Source organism: Sorex araneus, chromosome 1, assembly GCF_027595985.1.
Source record: "Sorex araneus isolate mSorAra2 chromosome 1, mSorAra2.pri, whole genome shotgun sequence".
NCBI lineage: Eukaryota > Metazoa > Chordata > Mammalia > Eulipotyphla > Soricidae > Sorex > Sorex araneus.
In genome coordinates, this window is record NC_073302.1 from 423,873,663 (window position 1) to 423,890,553 (window position 16,891).

At 39.2% G+C, this 16,891-nt stretch overlaps 1 pseudogene; it reads right to left on the reverse strand.

Annotated features, from left to right (window-relative positions):
• Positions 1-6,817: 6,817 nt before the first annotated feature.
• Positions 6,818-15,088, reverse strand: LOC101539247 (glyceraldehyde-3-phosphate dehydrogenase-like; annotated as a pseudogene).
• Between the last annotated feature and the right edge of the window lie 1,803 nt (positions 15,089-16,891).

The window sequence follows — 16,891 nt, forward strand, 5'->3', positions numbered from 1 at the left end:
GTTGTTTGAAAGTTTTTATTATCATTTTTCTATTGTGGATGTCGTCTTGTAATTTGTTAGAATTTTTTTTTTTTCTTTTTGGGTCACACCCGATGCACAGGGGTTACTCCTGACTCATGCACTCAGGAATTACTCCTGGGAGTGCTCGGGAGCCATATAGGATGCTGGGGATCGAACCTGGGCCGGCAAGGCAAATGACCTACCCGCTGTGCTTTTGCTCCGGCCCGCCCCGATTTGTTAGCATTTTTAACATACTTGAAAAGCTACAATTGTCATTGATGATTTTATTTTATAGTTGTTGGATCACTCTAAGGAAATTTGTTTAGCTTTTAGTTCACATTTTAATTTTTATTAGGTTCCATTTAGTGGTTCTTTTGATGTAGTACTGTTATGATCCTTTTAATGCTGATTAACTTTTATGTTTCAGGTCATATATATGTGGAATATGGAATAGTCTTATATGACAAAGAAGTATATAATCGTTAAATCTAGTTATTAGTAGAAAAATAACTATTAAACTTTTTACGATTATTTAAGTTTATTGTTACTGTTTTTTATTCCATATGCCAAAAACAGTAATAAGTCTCACAATGGAGATGTTACTGGTGCCCACTTGAGCAAATCGATGAACAACGGGACTACAGTGCTACAGGGCTACAGTACTTAAATGCCCATATAGTTTGAGAAGGTTGTGACAAAAGAAGTCTTTGATTCCAGAACTTTTACCAGGTGGCAGTGCAAATCTGAAACGATGGGGAGAAGAAAAGTGAGAACCAGTTAATTCCAGTTGCTGGAGAGAGGAACACTGCTGGGAAGGTGCTCAGCCTGGTTCTTAAAATATGGTCTGGAGTATTGGTTGCCAAGACCAAGAAAAATTAAAAATAAAGAAAAACACTGAATTTTTATTTCTGGGTATAAAATGTTATCTCTCCTGTGAAAGCTAGAAAGGTTTTTAAGAAAAATTATTTTTGTATATGTGTTGTTTTTGTGTATATGTTTGGTAATTCACTTTTGTTCTTTTTATTTGGAGAGATATTTTTATTGCTGGAGCAATAGTACAGCGGGTAGGACATTCGCCTTGCCATGGCCGACCAGGGTTCAATTCCTCCACCCCTCTCAGAGAGCCCGGCAAGCTACCGAGAGTATCTCGCTCACACATCAGAGCCTGGCAAGCTACACGTGGTGTATTTGATATGCCAAAAACAGTAACAAGTCTCACAATGGAGATGTTACTGGTGCCCGCTCGAGCAAATCAATGAGCAATAGGATGACAGTGAGAGATACATATTATTCATAAAATATATTTATATATAAAATTTTAGACATACAAAAGGCATATGTATACATGTATGCATATTTCTTTATTTCTCAACTTGTTTTGAATTAATGACGTTTTAGAAATTTTACAATAACTTTAAACTTCTTTGCAAAGCCTAGAATTCAAGGTTAACAAGCAGCAAATTAATATAACATTAAGATGTTAAGAAAGGTCTGTATAATGCAATTCTAGACATTTGTTGCAATGGATCAATTTTTCATTAAATTCTTTAAATGATTTCAATACTCGTTATAAAATGAACTGTGTTTGCCAGAAGGTGGTGCTATATCAACAAATAAGATCTCTATATTTTTAAGAAATCCAGTTAAATGTTGCCAAGGTATTAAAATTAAAGCAATTTCTAAGGCTTCATAAACAACTCTTTGATGTTATGCTCATCTTAAATCTTAATGCCCATATCTTAAAATTTAGCTATGTATTTTGATGTGGGAGTGGCTTCTTTATTTTACTCTATGCATTTTTTTGTGTTTTTATTCTTTGTTGTCAAGTGTAAGAACAACTTGATTATTAAAACTTGATAATTAGTTTTTCTTTAAGCTCAAGCAAAATAACTCTTTAAATAATTTAAAATTGTATATTCACACATACTACTGTGCTGAGACTGAAAATATAAAATTAAAGAACAAAAAGCCCTAACCAGAGTCAAAGCTTAAAATTGAGATGATTCTATATCAACAAAAAGCATTGTAGTTTCTCCAATTATGATTATTTACATTTAGTATGAGTACATTAAAATTTAGCTTGACTACATGTTTTCATTTATTACAGCCTTCATCAGAGCTTCTGAAACAAAGCAAGGATTCTTTCATCCACTTCTTTAATTTAATACTACTAAATAGTGGTGTCTTTTCGAAAGCAAGTAACTCAGTAAAAGCTGAAATGACTCCATATGTGCTAATAACAGAACTTTGCTTGTGCTAATAACAGAACTTTTGTTCAACATAAAAAATGAACCTTAATAAAGCTCTTTTCTTCTACATTGCTCCTGGCTCCAGAATTTTCTAATGAGTAGCAAAGGAAACTCAGCAAGCACTAAGAGGTTTCTTAACCTGACAGTAATTGTGTCTAATAAGTAGACAGACCAGAGTATTCAGCGAAAGTTCCATTGAGGTATACAGTATTGGAAACAAATTACATGCCTCAAGATTGTCCATGAGGTGCAGGTTGAGGGGAAAGAATCATAGAGGTAGTACAAAACTTCCCTAATGAGCAGAAACAGACCTGGGTACACGTTTCATTTTTGTTTTGCTTTTAGTTTTTGATACAGTCCCTGCAGTGTCTCCTAAATCTATAGAACAACAGTATCTCATTTCTTTTCTTTATAATATCCCTGACATTTACCAAGATCTTTCTATGAGCAGAGTAGCCTCAAAATCAGTTAGAGCTGAGGCACATTTGAACATAAAAAGCAATGCTTTTGAGTAGCAGCCATTTAATTGTAAAGCTGAAATATTCATATTCTTGCAGAAAATAGGAAGAAAATGTTTATAGTGATATAGGGTGAAGTGATTGTGGGGTTGATTAGGGCCTACTCTGGTTTCTGATCAAAGCTTTTACTAGAATGTGTGGAAAAGAAGCCAAACTGTGGTCCCTATTCATAACAATCCTACTATGTAGATATCATCTTCTCTTTTTGACAAATGAGTCCTATAGAGGTTGACTAACTTACCCACTTAAGCAGCTAATAGGCCATGGGACAGGATGTGAACTTACTACTTCTGTCTCCAGGGCCTGACTGAGCTTTCCCCAAAATGCCAGCGCTCTGGAATCCATTTAGTCCCCCACTTGACACCGTGCTTAGACTCACACTCATTCTGTCTGCCCTTAATGTGAAATTTTAGGTTGCCTTCTTTATTCTCTTCAAATAAAAATCCCACAGTAGATTTTTTCGAGTCAGAGTTGAGATTGATTTCTGTGATTCATTTGTCACTGTGAAAAGAGATTAGGGCTGAAAGAAAAGTGACTCATATGATGGCTCGTGTTCACTGCTGCATGACTGGCAGCCTCCACAACAGAAAAATAGATTTTTCCTTTGGGGAGCCGTCCGCACGAGGATATTTCATTCAGTGCAGCTGATGACAGCTTTTATTCAAATTGGTTATACTAATTCTCCTAGGATTGCTGTACTGCAATTTTCTTATGTCCATAAAATTTCCAGATCATCTTTGAAGAACAAAGGGGAGAGCTTTTTTTTTTATTTTTTAATTTTTTTGGCAACTGTTTGACTGGTTTGCTTCTCTTCTATGATTCCATTATATTATCTTATTAATTTAGGCTTTTAGAAAAAAGAAGTTGCCCTCTCAAAGCTTTGACAGCAGAGGGATTTAATATTCCTTCACCAGATTTGTCTCATCCCTTCTAACTCTACTGATTATATCTGCTCTCAATTGTCTTCAGATTAAAATTCCTTATCATTTATTTTTAGCTGACTATAAAAAGGATCTATCATTACTCTAAAAGTGTTTTAACTCATTTATGCTCATCAGAATCACTGATTTTGCATTCACGTTTCTAGTGAAAGGAGGCACAACCAGTTAGGAGTGACAACTCATGATTACCTGAAAATTGCTTCTTGAAGTCATTGATAAAACTATCTATTAACCAAGCAAGAGTTAACAAAAGCAAAGCCATTATGAGTTATGAATAAATCTATGCTGGATTCAGTGCTGCAAGGCTTTGTGGTGGCAGGAACCACCAGGACCACCCACACCTGGTGGCATTCAGGGGTCTTCAGGGTGATGCTGGGGCCTTCAGGGCATGTGGTGTCATGATAAAACAGAGTGCGCCCTGGCCTTTGTACCATTTCCCCAGCCCTGAAATACATCTGAGCTGATATCACAGTGGATGCTTGAATAAGTCTCCTAAATTCCCTCAGCTCTAGTTTCATCAAATTGGTTTCTGCAGAAGTTTTTCACAGGAATTAAATAAAATTATCATGTTCTGTGTGAATTTATATTCATCACTTATACATCCCTATATTATTTAGCACACCCTCTAATGCTTAGTATGCCATATAAATTGTGAAATCTTGTCTTTTCCTTTCCATTCATGGTTTTGAAGTCTCTTGCTTCACACAGATCATTTCAATCTAGTTTTTTTATCAAAGAAGAATTCAATTTCTTATGTACAGAAAATGACCCTTATTGTGCCAACAAAGCTATAGATAAAAGACAAAGTTTAAAGTCATAGAACTGTATATTTTATTGCATCCAGCAATACAAGAAGAATACAAACAAAACAAACATAAACAACACCCTCTAGTTTTGTCTTACACATCTATGGTCTGGGCTGGGCAGGCGCACCTCTACTGTCTGTATCTGCTATAAATTGGCGGGGAACTGGTATGCCTAGGCTGGTCTCAGCTGGGTTATTTACTCTCATTCATATGGTTTCTCATCCTCCAACAGATCAAACAGGGATGGTTCTTTTCTAAGAAACAGCACGAAGAAATGTGCCAGGTTGTTGGGATACAATCATTTCTGCTTTATTCTTATGCCCAGAGTTTCTACTTTCTGAAGGAATAGGTTACAATGTCACAGAGCAATGTGTATAGAGGAGGTGTGTCTAGAAAAGGTAGAGAATCACTGGGATTCCTAGTCTTCCATAAGGAGAGGCCACTAAAAGAGCCACTTTAGTTATGACTAATTTTGTCCCTATTTTTTTTTTTTTTGGCTTTTTGGGTCACACCTGGTGATGCACAGGGGTTACTCCTGGCTCTGCACTCAGGAATTACCCCTGGCTGTGCTCAGGGGACCATATGGGATGCTGGGATTTGAACCCGGGTCGGCCGCGGGCAAGGCAAACGCCCTACCCGCTGTGCTATCTCTCCAGCCCCTGTCCCTATTATTTTTGAGTCCTTATGATCTTGACCTTTATAGCTAACATTGAAATCAGTGAAAATAACTTTAGTATTACAAGTAGTAACATTTTATTTGTATAAGAAGTCTCACAATGGAGATGTTACTGGTGCCCGCTCGAGCAAATTGATGAACAATGGGAGGACCATGCTACAGGACAGTGCTACAGGACAGTGCTACAGTTTTAAGCTGTGCAAGAACCCTTTTAAGTAGGTAAGATAACTATTATTGCTGTTGTTCTGATTTGGAGGATAGTGAGTCTTAGACCAAATTATAATGTGTTCATTGTCAGTGAGCTTGTAAGCAGTAGAGTCGGGACTTGAATCCAGGTTGATTGGACTGAATCATTTGCTCTGCAGTCTGCTTTTCTGTCCTTCTCCGTCAACTCTTCTTCTTGATGCTTGCATATGCCTAGCAAAAAAAAAAAAACAACACTAAAATAAAAACATGTTTTTAATGAAAAGAAAACAGTGATAGTGGCCCAGTTTCCAGTTAGGTGATTTTAATTGTATTGTGTACAAATAAATTAATTCCAGAATAGTTTGTTGTACAGAATTTCTTTTTAAATAATTATTCAATGAGTAACCAGAAAAGTACCTGGGAGTTCACTTTCCTACTTGTAGTGTAGCTGGACATACACTTTCAGAATCTGTGTTCTAATTGGTAGCCATGTTCCCTAACATAGCTAACCAATTAACTGAGATTCCTTCCAACTTTTTGCTAAACTAGGATTTACTACAGTCACACAGTAATAATTGGGGTCTTTTAGGATAAAAATACCCTAGAATGTATTCCTGACTAGAAGATCAAAATGATGGCTATCCTAGAAATTATAACATGTTCCTAGAATTTGTTGTTTTAGTTTTGATGTTTGACATCGTATATCAAATATTACCTGAATCACTGATAATTTTTTTAAAAATATTTGCTTTGCTTTGCTTCATTGTGAGGCCCAGCAGTGCTCAGGGATTTATATTGGCTTCCTGCTCAATGAGGAGAGACCACCCACCACCTCTGTGGTTCTAGGGATCAAACCCTGATCTTTCCTCATGAAAGGCAAATACCCTGCACACTGTACTATCTCTCTGTCCCCTGTATTGTAGTGCTTATATTTATTTATTTATATGTACTTGGGCTGGAGCAATAGCACAGTGAGTAGGGCATCTGCCTTGCATGTGGCCGACCTGGGTTTGATTCCTCTATCCCTCTCGGAGAGCCGGCAAGCTACCGAGGGTATCTCACCTGCACAACAGAGCCTGGCAAGCTACCCGTGGTGCATTCGATATGCCAAAAACAGTAACAACAAGTCTCACAACGGGAATGTTACTGGTGCCCGCTTGAGCAAATCGATGAGAAATGGGATGACAGTGCCAATGACAGATTTATTTATTTATTTATTTATTTATTTATTTATCAGGGTGCAAGAGGTACTTTACTGATGGCACGTGACAAGGTGGGGCTCCCCAAATTTCTTTCTTCAGAGAGTCTGGGATGGAAACTCAGGTCAGGACATTCTCAGTATGAGTTGGATGAGTGTGGTGAGAACTACCCAATAGCTGAGGGTCTCTCTCTTCCCCCCAGTGTTCTCGGTGGGACTGGTGATCCTGGGGGTGGGAGGCCCTTACTCCTCGGAGGCCGGGTGGACTGTGAGGTTCACCACCCTGTTCCTTTAGCTAATCTCACTGTCGTACCAGGAAAGGAGCTTGGTGAAGTGGTCGTGGAGGGCAATGCCAGTCCCAGCATGGAAGGTAGAGGAGAGGGTGTCACGGTTAAAGTCATGGGAGACGACCTGGTCATCGGTGTAGCCCAGGATGCCCTGGACTACACGTTCTCGATGTCGTCATATTTAGCAGCTTTCTCCACGTAGCAGGTCAGATTCACGATGGACACACTCAGGTTGGGGACACGAAAGGTCATGCCGGTCAGCTTCCCGTTCAGCTCCAGGGTGACCTTGTCCACAGCGTTGGTGGTGCCAGTGGCAGCTGGGCTGGTGGTTTGGGCTGCCCCACAGCCATTATTCCAGTTCCCTAGAGGGGCCGCCCACGGTCTTCTGGGTGGCAGTGATGGCAAATACAGTGGTTAGAGTCCCCTTCACGATGCCAAAGGTGTCGCTGAAGACCTTGTCCGGGGGTGGGGTCAAGCAGTTGGTGGTGAAGGAGGCATTGTTAAAAATCTTGAAGGAATTGTACTTCTCGAGATTCATGCCCATCACAAACATGAGAACGTTGGCAGAGAGGCGGAGTCATGATGACCCTTTTGACACCCTCCTTCAAGTGGGCTCCAGCCTTCTCTATGGCAGTGAAGACCCCAGTGGACACCACAGTGTACTCAGCACCAGCTTCACCCCGCTTGCCCACGCGCGGGGAGTAGCCCACGCGCAGGGCGGGGGGCAGGCGGGAGAACAGCGGTTGCAGGCAAGCACTGTGTACCAGGCTCCACGACCAAAGGATCTGAGTTGACTTAAATTAAGTTTTTCCTTTGAGAATATTTTCATTTTCTTTAAAAAGAATATAGTTTTCTTCTAAATATATATATATATATGTACATATATATATATATTTTTCTTCTAAAAAAAAAAAAAGATCCTGCCAAGATCCTTGGCAGGATTTTGCTCCTGGAAGATGTGACGGGCTTCCCCCTCTACGATGCGTTGCCCATTCTCCACCTTGACTATGCCATTGAACTCGCCATGGGTGGAATCCTACTGGAACGTAGATGTACAGAGTGTAGTTGAGGTCAACGAAAGAATCATTTATGGCCACAGCTTCCACTTTGCCAGAATTAAAGGTAGCCCAATGTCACCCGGAGATCAATACAGCCAAATCTGCTCACTCCAACCTTCACCACTGTGTCTCGGGGATGGGGCTGAGGCTGCGAGAGAGGAAGGGCTTCCGTCGAATGGGGCGGAGCAGAGAGCCTTTGGTACTTCTATAGAGTAATATGAAGATAGATACATGTCTTTCTTCCTTTCTTACCTTTCTCTTTATTTTGGGGGTCCACATCCAGCTGTGCTCAGAACTTCCTCCTGCCTTGGTGTTCGTAGGTCACTCTGGTGTGCCCATGAACCATCTGCTGACATGGGACTCAATCTCTCATTAGCCACAAGCAAGGCAAGAAACCCTGCCTGCTGCACTACAGTTCTGGCCCAGAAAATAAATGCATTATTTTCAAATTGACGAACTTAACAGCTATGAAACAGTAATCAATATTGCTAGAAGTGGGTGAAGATATATGTTTCCTATGATTTTCAAGCATTGCTACCTATCTTTTCAAGTTGCAGGGAGTTGACTTTATGTAATACTTTCTACATTGATGCTAGTGATATTTGGTACAAAATTAGTACCTAGTTGGTAATACTTATAATAACTGGTACCTATATAATTAAAGCTTAAAAGTACTTCAGTCTTTTGAGTTAATATTCTGACAATTCCGTCTATCGAAATAATTGAAGAGGATCCACAGAACATTTATCACAGCACTGTAAACAATAGTAACATTTTTGGAAATGGGTAAACTACACAGCAATATGGAACTGGTTAAACAGATACTGGCTCATGAATACAATGGACAGCTGTTAAAACTTGTGCACTAGAATCTGTAATGGCATGGGGGAATAATCACAACATTTGTTAGGAATATAACGGAGAGGATTAAACAACTGTGTTTTTTGTAAGAATTTAAATGTGAGTATGATTGTGGAGAATCCTGGAAACCTGTTTATATAAAAGTGTTCTTAGAAATCATTGTGAATGAGAGTATTAAAATTATTTATATTTTTTGTGTTTTCATACTTTAAAATATTTTTAATATTTAGCTTTTTAATCAATAAAGTAATCAAATTTTATTTAAAAATTGAGTAGTATATATTTATGTTTGCATGAATAAGAAAAATTTCCCCTTTTGTTTTCAATCTAGAAATTATCTTTTTTTTTTTTTTTTTTAACCACATCCAGTGGTGCCCAGGGCTTACTCCTGACACTATGCTTAGGAGTCACTTCTGGTGGGAATAAGGAAACCATATGTGGTGAATCTTTTGGAGTTTACTTTTAAATGTAAATAGTGGCTCTACTGACTGACTGAACAAAGAGAAAAGGACTGTCTAGGTGTTAACCAGTCATAGAAAATTGTGAAAAAAAGTCTTAAAAGGCTAGAGTCAAGTTATTTTGAGGAATGTGTCTGTAGGAAGTACATTCATGCTCTCTGAGAGTTAAGGCAAATATGAAGGCAGAGCTCTCTTTCCTTTTACTTCTGAAAAAATTTCCACATATGGCAAAAGCTTCTAGCTTTCTTCAAGCCTCTCTTAAGACTGAATGATAGGAAAGCAAACAAATCCAAGAAATAAAATCAAGTTTTTGTAAACTAAGAGAAATAGAAATGCAAGTTAATAGCTTTTAAAAGTAAAAATCTTTAGCAATTTAAATCTCTGTAATATAATGCTGATTATTTCTAATGGTATAAGAATAAATCAATTAAATAATGCACTATAAATATTTAAACTATTAAATCAAATACATTTAAACTATAGGAATTTAGATATTTATCAACAATATCATGATCAGCATAAATCCATTTGTGTACTTAGTACTGCTTTGACAATTTAACAGTTTTATTTAGGTTTCATTTTTGGACCACACCCAGCAGTTTTCAAAGACTACTTTTGAGTCAGTGTGTAGTGAGTGACCTCTTTAGGAGTGACCCTCTGGCAGTAATTGTGGGACAGATGTGGAGCTGGGGATTTGAAATGGGGTTGACCAATGCAAACCTTAACTCCAGAACTATATTTCTGCCCCCATATATCATGTTATTTTGATCAGTGAGTTTTATAGAGAAAGCATAGTATAAAAATGCAAAGCAAGTGCCCTCCCAGCAATATTATCTCTCCAGCTCCCAAATTGTCTCAAATTTTAACTGGTCATAGTTGAACAGTGTAAAAAAACACCTCTGTGATTTTTCACCTCTCTCTTTTTCATTTATATTCTTTCTAAATAGAAACATCTTAATTGACCAAATAATTTGAAGTCAGTGAAATCTAGAGAGATCTGTCTCTAATGCTTTTCTTATTGAATTGGAAATTAGTAAAACTTCACTAAGAAGAGTTTTTAACATCGAATACAACATGTTCATTTTAAAGTTTAAAAAATGCTGAGAGAGGAGGAAAAAGGATGAAATGATGAACTGACAGATTAATAATGATGTTACAGGTTTCAAGGAAGAATCAAAGTCACTTATACCATCACTGTATCACTGTCATCCGTTGCTCATCTATTTGCTCGAGTGGGCACCGGTAATGTCTCCATTGTGAGACTTGTTGTTACTGTTTTTGGCATATCAAATACACCTTGGGTAGCTTGACAGGCTCTGCCGGGGAGGAGGGATACTCCTGGGCTCTCCAAGAAGGTCAGAGGAATCAAACCCTGGCTGCGTTTAAGGCAAATGCCCTATCTGATGTGCTATCACTTCAGCCCACTTATACCATAATGGAAAACATCTATTTGGATATTATTTTATAAGTTTTGAATAGATGGTATAATTTGGAGACAAATATTTTAGTAAGAATGCAGCTATGAAATTACAATGAAGGCCAGTATAAAAGTAAACTATAATCACTTCATGAAAGACTGATATATATGATAATTCATATAAGAATTCTCATTAAAATTGTTAGACTGAATATGTGCAGTATGCAACACAGGAAAATTATTTTACTTATTCTCTTTGATTCTTTTATCCATGGGTCATAGCTGAGGATGTCATGTATGCTTTCAACTCTCTTCACTAAATGATTCATATCAGAGCATTCTTTTTAAAAGTTCTCCTGTATTCTGCTTTCTAGAATTCTTATCACACACAGTTTTCAGAAAGTACTTATCTTCGACATTTCCACTATGACTAATGGTATCTATAATTTTAGGGACAAAAGAGAAATTAACCAATTACTTCCCTTTCCTACATATACAAAATTAAGACAGGGACATGTTATAAATGAATTTTGACTTTTGAACCAATTGTATTAGATTGATTATTTTCTATGATTTTTGGTGCACACATAATGATTAAATGCATACTTTATTTGAAATCTCAAGATTAATTCAGTCTTATTTCATCAAATATCATGTGCTATTATTAAATTAACTTTATAAATGATATTAAGAAAATAACTGATGAAGAAAAATAAAATAAGGTGAGATAGCAGATAACAAAGGCTTATATTATTTATGCTGACTATAAAAACTTGAATTAGGTGAACAGAGTGAACAGAGGATCATATATATAGCAAGAAATATATTATCCCAGGTAAGGGTAAAATAAAACACTAAGGCAAGAAAATAACCAGTTTGGCTGGAGTATAATGATGAAGGTAAACAATGAATGATGAGACTGGAGGTTAGACATCAAATAATTTAGATTTGAGAAGCCTCTGTAAGAAGTTCATACATTTATCTAATGGCTCTGTTAAATAACTTAGTAAAAGTTATAAGAAAGAAATCATGCATGTTTTAGAAGATTATTTTGGGCAACAATACAAAGTAACAGGAAGTGAAAATAGAATTAAGAGAGACAGTCAATTACAACACCCAAATGGAGAGAGCAAAAGAGAATGCCCTGCCACAGAGGCAGAGTGGGGTGGTGGGGGATGGGGTGGGGGTGGTGGGAGGGATACTGGGAACATTGGTGGAGGAGAATGGGCACTGATGGAGGGATGGGTAAACAATCACTGTATGACTGAAATGCAAACATGAAAGTTCATAAGCTTGCAACTGTACCTCATAGTGACTAATAAAAAATTTTTAGAAAAGAGAGATAGTTAATATAATTGAATAAAATTATATAAAAGACAGATTTATTGGTTTTATGTACCAGGTGAATGAGATATCATGAATGAACAAAAGAAACGTTGTGGAGCTGTAAGCTAGTTTGGGGTAAAAGCGATGATAAAATCAAGTGTTTGTGGTTGAAAATGTTTAATTTCTAAGTTAAAGGTCTAATTCCAGGCCTTTCTTGGAAGTGAATATATAGAGTAGATGTCTTGGGGTAAAATGTCTAAAGTTCAGTAGAGGGATTATCAAAGGCAGTTTCACTGGGATAATGGGGACAAAATTTTAAGGTTAGCTCAAAAGAGACTGAAGATGAGTAGTGAAGATCACTGTATCATTGTCATTCCGTTATCCATCATTTGCTTGAGTGGGCACCAGTAACGTCTTCATTTGTCCCTGTTGCATGCTAGTGTAGCCCTATGGCATCTGCTTGCTCCAGGAACATGAAGAGCACGTTATTGTTACTGTTTTGGGCATATCAAATACGTCACAAATAGCTTGCCAGGCTCTGCCATGTGGGGGGGGGGAAATAAATAAATTAATAAATAAATAAATAAATAAAAATAAAAATACAGAGGTTGCACAGCTGCAAATACAGCTGTGTGCTCCAGGAAAAATTTTGTCGCTCACTTCCGGGAGCTTTGTTTTATCTGGATCTTGGCTGTTGATGAGATTATATGGTGCGTGCTGGGAAAGTTGGGATCTGGATGGAAGAGGCCCTGTCCTGATCCCAGCAGGCTTGGAGATCTCAGGCACGGGTGCCGCATACCTGGGTTTCTCTGTCAGTTCCTTCATGAGTGAGGCTCGTCTGAGCACGTGGAGAGTGGCCTTGAGCATGACTGTGGCTGGGTTCTGGAGGTTTTCTGCTACTGAGGCTCTGCTTGGGGCAAGGAGGGAAAAACAACCCACTCCCCTCCAAGGGGGCCCCGGTGAAGACAGCCTGGCGTGGGGGCAGGAGATTCTGCATCACTCTCTTCTGGGAGCTTTGTTTTATAGTTTTTGGATCTTGGCTGTTGATGAGATTACATGGTGCCAGGGGAGTAGTGAATATAGTGGATATAAATTCAATATGGTAGATATAAATTCAAGATAGTAGATATAAACTTAATATAGCCTAATGGCTATATTGAGGTTTTTTTTAGCAGAGAAATATGGTAAAATAATAAGGAAGCTGAGAGTCAGAGGTATTTTTCAATTTAAGATTAATAGGCTAAAATACCATTACGGAATGTATGTTATCTAGTATGGAGTGAAAAAAATGAGAAAGATATAATTATAAGACTGACTTCTTTGAGTTTGTGAAAGGGGAAAATGAACTCATTCATTAACGAAGACATTAGGCACTCAGAAAAAAAAATTCCATTATAAAAATGGGTATGTGGGGACAGAAACGGATAATCTGATATAAATGATGCTGGAGATTGGTTAGGTATTATTTTTCATATTAGTTCTTTTAGTAAATATGTGGTACAAGTTTAAATGAAATATGTAAGAGATACAGGGGATTTGATGGCGGTCAGGGAAGAAGAATAAAAATTGTCTTTCCCAAAAACAAGTGGATTACTAGAGATTCTTGTGCCTGAGGTGAAGGAATGAATGGAAAATCTAGAAAGTAAAGCTACACAAGACAGAGCAGTTTTAGTCCCACAAAGATTCACGTATTCTTCTTGTCTCTGGGTATGCCTCTTTCCAAAGATCTAGCCTCTTCTTCCACAAACGATTTTTATGAAGCTTGTTTGAAAATATTTTAGTTAATCTTCAACCATTTTTGATTTTTGATGAATACTGCATAAAGGAGCATGTTGTGATATAAATCAGTAACCTGTAGTTTCACTGCAAGCATTTTATTGCATAACTAATTTACCATAAGGTAATTTTTTTCATTGAGAGACATTAGAGAGGACATCATGAAACATGAAAAATTAACCACAAAGTTAAAAAATGACTAGTGTCTAGAGTCCTGGTCAGGATGTTGGCGGCACAGTGGGAAGCGCCAGAACTGTGGCGGAATAGCTGCTCTCAGTGCTCTGGACAGCCCAGGGGGTCATAAAATTTCCGCAGGAGAGGATCTGGGCGCCCTTTGGATATTCTGGCTCAGGTCGAGTGCAGTTAGATGAAAGCAGTGGGTCACCCACCACAGAGGCTGACTGGAGTGGGTCTCTTGAGGACTGTGCTGGTGCAGCTGCCAGCTGGCGGAGCTACTGCGGCTCTCAGCCTCTCGTGCTGTGGGCCGCAGTAGAGTTTTTAAAGTGACTGAATAGGGCTCTTTGGGTCCAACTTGGCGCCACCACATAGCATGGGTCTTGGAGTTGGGGGTGGGGCGCCCTGGCTTCCCACCATGGGACTCCAGCAACAAGTCATGGTGAAGAAGAGGGCAGGTTAAGTGTTAAATTTGCCTTTTAACTGCTTGGCTGCTTTGAAAGATGTTTTCTTGACCGTTTCCTGACCGTTTGGGCAGGAAACGGTCACCAAATAGGCCAACAAACTGCTCTAGGAACTGTAAGCAAATATTTGCAAGGAAACAGTTAACAGTTAACAAATGTTGAGATTAGCAAATTAAGTGACTTATGTGTGATTCCCTTTGATCCAATAGGTGTAATTCCTTTTGATCCTATATGTGTGATTCCCTTTGATCCAATATGTGTGATTTCCTTTTCTCCCCCAAAAGGGTAAAAAATGGTTTGATTTTTGAGTTCGAGGCCCTCAGCTGTGCTGGTTTTCAGGCATGCTGGAGGGTCACCGACATGTTGGCTTGAATAAACCCCGTGTGTTTGCAGAAAGAGTTGTCTCAGTCTCGTTCCTCCGGCCTCCCCCTGGGTAGAAATCTGCTAGACCTTAACAATGGGTGGGATGGACCCACCACTGTCTCTTCCCTGGACCAGCCCATGCTGCCCACAGCATATGATGGAGAAGGTCTTCCCTGAGCACTGATGTCGGGAGACCGAGGATGGGTGTGTATGACCCCTGGTCAGGTTCTGCTGGACTAGTGATTGCAGCCCACCCAGAGCACCCACGTCATAAATAGTAGCAGCTCTGGTCCCTCTGGGGCTGCTACTGCTGTCAACACTATAGCCCATGGGGTCCTGCGACCCCGGAGGGTAAGACAGTGGGGTTAGTGCATCGGTAGCCTGATGGTGCCCTCAGGCTTTCTCATACCCCAAAATTATTGCTATGTCTCTGACCTAACTCCAACAACTCAGGACCAAGTTTTCTGAGAAATTAAACCGCAAAAAGTAAGGTACAAGGGAGCCATGCCCACAAGCTACCTCTGTCTCAGCCATATAAGCTCATTTATTGACCTTCCTTCACAGATTCATAAATAAATCTCAAAATAGATCAAAAGGCACAGTTGATCTCCAACCTGCACAAGGCTAAACAAAATAGGGTACTTCACTGTAAAAAACTTCACGCGCTGAAGGGTGTGTGTTCTCAGGCTCTGTCTTACCGCCCATATTCTGTGCTCTTGAGCCGCTGTGTATGGGCTGGATTGGGACAGCTGTTGACCAAGGACAGGTGAAGGAAGAATGAGGACAAAGCTCGTTGCTGATTAGTTACTGTTTATTCAATCTTTCATCTCTCTCATCTCACACACTCTTCCTTCCCAGCTCCTCACTTCTCCATTCCCGCTTTCTGGATTCTGCAACCTCTTCACTAGTCTCTCCCCCTACTTGTCTCTCTCCACTTTGGCCTCTAGGCTACACACAGTCTGGTAGCAAAATGAACATAAGAAATCCCTTCCTGACTGCCAGCAGGCAAAATACCTCTCAAGGCATTTTTTCTCTTTTCCTCAGTCCAAAAACTCCATCAACATCTCAATACTAGTTATTTTTATATGGACACAGTTAGAGATACATTGAGGCTTGTAGGGCAACTCTCCTGGCAACATCTTGCCATAGACTCAGACTACAGCACTCAGGCCAGATTAATCATTCTTAACCCTAGCAGTTTCTTACTAGGGTTAGGAATTTATTACTTTTTGGATCATGACAGCATTTGTCCATGACCAAGCTATTAACTTAGAGTTAAGCATCAGGCACTTGGCCAGGCCCATCTCCATTCCAGGGTAGCACATAACTCACTGCTTGCCCTGGGTCCGTCCCATCCCTGTCAGGATCCTGCTTTTGAGGGTGCTAGGAAGTAAGGGCAGCTGAGGCTTGGGTAGAGAGAACAGATACCCCGGAGGAAAATATCACATAGAGTTAAATGACTCCCAGGTTACAAAGCATAGCATTTGCTGCAGTCTTCCTACGCCCATGCAAAAAGACATGGCTCTGAATAAACTATGCAAAGGATTCAAGGAGAAGAGAAAAACAATATTTACAAGTCAACAGAACACAAAGGAAGAAGTTACAAATAAACACAGAGGAATGGGAGCACAGTGATGGGTTTAACCCAAATAAATCTAAACTACCTGAGCCTATGTTATCCTACACATCAGAGAGGTTGGATTAGCCTAGTGACTGCCCACACAGAGCCCTCCATAGCTGCTTGCTCCCATAATCCAAGATCACTGCCATGCACCCTGGTCAGAATCGACCATCTTGGGGTGGAGAGTGAAGGGATGGGGGAAGGAAAGGTGTCTGCCATATATGCCATGTATACAGGCAGGGGTGGGATTGTAAGATTGTAAGGGGTGGTGGGAGAGAAACTGGGGACATTGGTGGTAGGAAATGGACACTGGTAAAAGGATAGGTATTGAAACATTGCATGACTGAAATGCAATCATAAATAACTTTGTAATAATCTATCTCACGGTGATTCAATTTTAAAAAAGATTTGTTCGGTGTCATGTGTATACAAATATTTTATTGTATTACTTTTGTTCAAATTTACCTGAATTGTTTAAAAAAATAGTGTAAAGCCAGAGCGCATAATACCAT